We start from the raw sequence: 6,524 nt of genomic DNA on the forward strand, positions 1-6,524 counted from the left end.
CCTCCTCTCCTGCTCCTCTTCCTCCCCTCCTCCTCACTCCTCTCCCCCCACCCGCCACTGACCCAGCCCATGCTTGATCTTTGCCCCCTGTTCCCCTCCGGACATCACCCCTCCCTTCCCCCAGGTTCACCTGGCCCTGGAGTCCCTCCTTTCCCCGCCTGCCCTGGTGATGCTCTTTTGCCCCTCGGCCTTTTCCTCTCACCCAGTGACACACTTCTCGGTGGCCTCCGGTCTGCATCCTCAGACTGCCCAGAGCTCTGGGTGGCCGAGAAGCTGAATCTCACATGGGGACGGGGGCATTGACTGTTGTTCAGGTTCAGGGGAGAGAGGGACAGAGAGGAGGAAAGGCTCACTTCAGTGGCTTGTTACTGTTGCAAATATTTGGAATCCTCCTTCCTTCAAAGCCCTGGGCAGAGCAGCTCTTCAGAAGTTGAGATCTGAGGTCACTCAGTCTCAAACTTCGCTGAGTGGGTGCCAAAATACAAGTCCTGCCATATGGGGTGGGAGGCCAGGTGCATAATTGAATCCTAAAATTGTGAATTTCAAGCTGGAAAGGACTTGAGAGGTCATCTAGTCCAACCCCTTCAATTTTCTCATGAGGAAACTGCCCCAGAGACATTGTTATGTGCAAACAGTAACAGCCCAGCTTCAAACCCAGGTCCTCAGACTCCAAAATTTGTTCCAGAGATAACTCTAGCACAGTTTGCCGCTAGTCCCCCAAGGCCTTTCTGCCTGGCAAAGGGACTAGGTTGTGTTTCTTGCCCACACTTCTGTATCATGAGCTGTTAGGAGTGTATGAAATTCCAGAATTAAATGTTAAGATTGTAACAATCCTGAAAATGGTGCATCCATTCAGGGATCTAGTCTAGCTCTGAGCTGATTTCCAGTCTTGCTGCAGTAGGTATTCAGATATTTGTTGAATAAATAAATGTCTTTTACCAGGTTTTCATTTTTTTTCTTCAGGGGTCCGTGAAGTGCTAGATTGATTTTACTCGTATTTCAACAATCCGGCTAGCAGCTTCTGTGGGGGTGTAAGATCCACCCACAGCCAGCACCCAGAAAGCTGCCAACAGCACAGGTTCTTTTGATCTGCTTAACTAAGGAAAGCAAGGTTGACAAGCTTACTTTAATTCAGCATACAAATATCATTCACTTAGTTCAGGGGAAGAGACCAGCACACTGAACTTCAGACCAAATTACAAACATCAACAGACAGACCAAATACAGATTCATAGTTACCAACATCTAGGTTCAGCCCAGGAGCTCGGAACAAGGGCTGGCCCAGAGTCACACTCGCCACCACAGCTGTGGGGAAGAGCTCCAAGGAAGAGGAGGCCAACCCCTGGTTTTATATCTTTTTCAGCATCAGGGGTGAGTCACACATGTGACTCACCCACATGACCTAGAATCATCACCAAGAGGTGACAAACCCACGTGGTCTAAAAGCCTCTGCTGTCCCAGACAGGTAAACTAGGCCCTCCCTGGAGTTAGCCCCACCTTAGTTGCCAATCCACACGCACATAGGTTTTACACCTAATAGGGGTTTGAGCCTGGGGCTTAGTACTTAGTAAGACTCAATGAAATACATTGAATTACTCAAAGCAAACAAAAGCCAAACTCTTCCAGGGCACTTGTTGAACTAAGTGCTAAGGAGCCCATTTTGCTTACCAACACAACTCGGACCAGCTGTCCGAAGATATCCTCAAAGTTTATCGAGATCATTTATGCTGGGTATTCAGGATCAACCTATACTTTGACCTTTTGGATTTCATGACTCATTTTAAACCAGAGTGAAAAATCTTCCAAATGACTCGAGCAAGACCTTTGTGGCCCATTCCTATACAAACCTACACCTCTGCAGCTATAAAATCACTTTAGTAGTTGAAAATAAAGATCCAACAGTAATCATGCAGGGATGGTCATCCCACACACAATAAGCAAAAAAGGGTGGGTTATGAATACCTTCTTAGATCTTGGCAACCTGCTCAAGGACCCTTGGCCCAAGTGACGAGAAGTAGTTTTCCCTGACAAATGACTACTTGGAGAGCCTTCCACCAAATAAGAAAAACACCTCCATACAAGGACATTTCCAAGAGAAAGGTTGGGTAGAGAAAGGCAAGATTAAACAATATCTGGGAGGCATTTTAAGAAAGTTGTTTAATTAAATTAGGAGTCTACAAATACAGACTTCAGTTTTTTCGCTGAAAGTGGTAGAAATGTTCCAAGTATAAAATCATAATTATATTCTTTTAATGTGTGTGGTCTGTTGAGCTAACTATAATAATTAGATTAATACATCTAATACCATCCTCATTCAAAGATGTTACTGACAGTGATTATTATGTGCATATACAGGCAGAGGGTGACAAATATAAGTTCAACCAACAATTTCTCCATGGTACATGCCTTTGACTTGTGGCTGCAGTTTTCTTTGGCCTAGTTTAATCATTCTGCTTCCTAGACTGACCTTTGACATGAGTTCTTCACCCAGAAACCCCTATCCCTCTCTTCATAGCCACATGAATATTTGCTACACAAATGCGCACACACACACACACACACACACACACACACACACCATCGGGTACTCTGCCATTGAGTATAACTCCTGGATTATATTCAAGTGGTCAAGAAACTAGCTATATCCACAATTACAGACACTCTATCTGTAAGGACTAACTTTGATAGACTTGACTCTTCTCATCAATGCAAGGTTCAAAGACAGCTCCAAAAGACTCATGATGGAAAAAGCTATGTGCATCCAGAGAAAGAATTACAGAGTCTGAATGCAGATGGAGGCAAACTATTTGCTCTCTTTTTTTTCTCCTTTTTTGGTTTCATTTCTTCTTTTTCATGATTCATTCCACTGGTTATAATTCTTCTTTACAACTGGAATATTATGTAAATAAGTTCAATGTGAAGGTATATGTAGAGCCTATATCTGCTTACATGCCGTCTTGGGGGGGGGGAGCGGGGGGGGGGAGGAGGAGAGAGGGAGAGAAAATTTGGAACTCAAAAACTTGTGGAACAGAGTGTTGTAAACTAAAAATAAAAAATAATTTAAAAAATGCTTTGGAAATTGTAAAAAAAAAAAAAAAGAAAAGAAAGAAACTAGCCATATCTACAGTGTATGAGTAGGCCACATAGGAAATTAGGAGGCATAGACCCTATAAAAAGCTTCAGTCTAATTTGGAGCCTAATACCATATTGGTTCCAGACTTGATCTATTCATATTCCAAAAAGCCCACCATCATTTTTTGACTTGAGTTTCCCCTTTTTTGTCAATTAATGCATCATTGGACAGTACTGCCTGCCTAGTAGAGTTCAGTAACAGTGTTCATCCTGGTGTTACCACCAAGAATCTTATGCCATACATAGGGAGGTCTTCCTTGGTACAAGCATTCTTTCATTAATTCATTCAATATTTATTGAGCTTTTTTCCGTGAGCAAGATCTTGTGTCTGCAAAGGTGACAAGACACAATCCCTGTACTCCAGGAGCCTCTCGGTCTTCTCCAGGATTATTGCCAGCCAGTATTTTTGAATTGGCCCTGCAGAGTAGTACACAATTAGTCATATCTTGCTTGGCGTGTGCATTCAAGTGCAATCACCCCTCTTATCAGTTCAGTTCCTGGATGACTTCCCTAGGACTCTGATGATGTTCCTAGGCTATTCAATTGGAGTTTCCTAGAGGACCTGACTGTAATTGCAGGCATCAGCATGCTTAATTTTGGATGCCTAGAACAGGTTGAATAACAATCTACTTCTCTTTCAACCCTACTTAATTACATCAATTCAAATCAACAAGCATTGGTGATGGAAATGGGTCACAAGGAGCACCCGTCATCCACTCTAACCAGCCTATGATGAAGTAAACTTTGGATGCACCCAAACTGACTTAGTGGCATTTTTCTCTCATCCTCCTCTTATTAGCATTTCACCAAGTCAGCGAGGGGGGATGGGGGAGAAAGCAGTGCTGGAGAAAGAAGGAAACCATCAGATAAATATGAAGGACAGCAGAATCACCACCCTTCATAAAGTCCCATTGCCCTCTTCCTGTTTGTTATTCAGTTGTGTCCAACTCTTCGTGACCCCATTTGGGGTTTTCTTGGCAATGCTACAGGAGTGTTTTGCCATTTTCCTCTCTAGCTCATTTTACAAATGAGGAAACTGAAGCAAACAGGGATAAGTGACTTGCCCACAGTCATACAGCTAGTGTCAGAGGCTGAATTTGAACTCTAGGCCCAACACTATCCACTGCACCACCATCTAGCTGCCCCACCCTATGCAACAGGCAAAAAGTGTTCTCGTTGAGCTGCCTTCTTTGCTTGGTTCAATCTGTTGCCCTCTTGGAGTTTCTTCCTGGTCCATTCCCAACAGAGGAAGGGAATGTTGTCTTTTATGTCTCACCTCCCACTCATAGATTAATCTTTGAGGGAAAAATGTTACAGTTATACCCAATGAGTGTAACCTATATAACATTAAAAGAAATCAAAGATAATTCATAACGAAAACCATCTAGCCAAGATGGCCCATTAAGTAGAGTGAAAAAAATACGTGATTCCACCTGGTTGCCCAAGTAGAATTCTTGAAGTTGCATCAGCTTAACAACGTCCTTCAACTGAAAGAAAGAGCATAAAAAGAAGAAAATGATGACTCAAGCATGCACAAATAGAAGTGCTTTTAGAACTGTCCAATTGTATCCAATACTCTGAAATTTTTTCTAACAGCTTCACAATTCAAGTAATAACTTCCTAGAAGTGAATCATTAAAACATCAAACCTAGCTTTAAAAAAAGGTTGTGTGTCATCTTACCAAAAGAGCACTGGAAAAGAAAAAACATTTTTCCAGTGAAAATTTCTTGAAATGCTGTCATTTTATATGACTTGCAGTCTATGGACTAATCTAATTTTAATTGGTCAGCTCTGATTTTCTGTTTTGGGCTTCAGGTATTGATGTATCAGCTTTGTGACCATCTTATAATAAGGGCCAAAGGAAAATTATTTCCTTAAATGCTGAGCAACAACCTAAATTTCTTTAAACACTACAATATTCAGATATGTTAGCAATGTTAGAAATGTCTGCAGCAAAATTAGGGTTTGAGATTTTATGATTGTTTTATGGGCTACTTTCTCTCCAAGAAGCTACTAAGTATAACAGAAGATGCTGGGTTTTTTTCTTTAAAGTTAATTTTAAATTAATATAAAATTAATTTTATGTAAAAAAGCCATACTTATGGCTTATCAATGCCATAATGCAAAGTATTCAATATCCAAATTATTGCACTCACAAAACCAATAAGGGTTAGGGAATGGAAGGGGGGAAAAGGAGTAACCGTAAGAGAGAGCCTGCAGACACCACAGGACAAAGCTGAGAAGCTGGTTTTCCAAATCTTCCAACTCTTCCACTGACCCCATGACTGAATTGTTTTTCTTTGTTACAAGGCAGGGTTTAGTTCCAGGGTGGGATTACTATTGTTAATGATAACAACAGCAACCAATTATATAATGCTTTAAGGTTTGCAAAATGTTTTTCAAATATCTCATTTGACCCCCCTACCTGAGAAACAGGTCCTCCTATTGTCTCCATTTTACAGATGAGGAAACCAAGACAGAGGTTAAGTGACTTGCCCTGAGTCGCACAGCCAGTAAGTGTCTCAGACTGAATTTGAACTCAGGTCTTCCTGACTCCAGGCCCAGTACTCTGTCTATTGCCCCACCTAGCTGTGATAGAAAAACAAAAAGCAACAAAAAACTTTTTTTTAAATATAATGTTTTCACTCTCAGAATGTCCAAGACCCCCATTAGAGACGGAGAAACTCATCATACTATTTATCTTGAGTTCTACGAAATGAGAGGTATAAAGTTACCTTGGAACTATGAAAGAGAATGATTAGAACTAAATATCATGTTAGCAAAGAAATAATTTTATCCTCAGAATTCAGCAACTTGGTTTTAGCAGGGACAACAGAAGGCTTGGTTCTCCCTTCTAAATTCTATTCTTTTGTCCTGGATATTGCCAACCCAAGTTAATCTGAATAACTCTGACCAGTGTGTTACTGCCTGGGTGCTTGGGGAGAGAGGAAGAAAAACTGTGAGATTCACCTGGACCTACCCTGATGGTGAGACGACAATGGCCTTGGAAGATGACAGGAACCACTTGTTCCTGATCATTTGAGAGGCTTCCAAGAAGCCAGAGGTCAGCAAGAGCTTCTTAGAGTTGGGGGGACTAAGTCAAAGCTTAACACAGGGAGGACAAATGTCTCAAGCTAAGTGACAGTGCCTTGAAATGTGACCCTTGTCTAGTATGTGTCACTCAAATGAGAAACTCAGGTGACCAAAAGGGCTGAGGTACACTTGAGGCCATTTCTCCCTTCTCTGGCTCATTGCCCTCACCTAAACAATCTGGGAACTTTACTGTTCCATACCATCCAGTGAGTTATCATTAACTCTCTTTGGAAGCACACAGTTTACAAAACACAAAGAATGAAAAGATATATTTACATGGATTCTCCATGGTTCCTGTG

Source organism: Trichosurus vulpecula, chromosome 5 (assembly GCF_011100635.1).
Source record: "Trichosurus vulpecula isolate mTriVul1 chromosome 5, mTriVul1.pri, whole genome shotgun sequence".
Taxonomy (NCBI): domain Eukaryota; kingdom Metazoa; phylum Chordata; class Mammalia; order Diprotodontia; family Phalangeridae; genus Trichosurus; species Trichosurus vulpecula.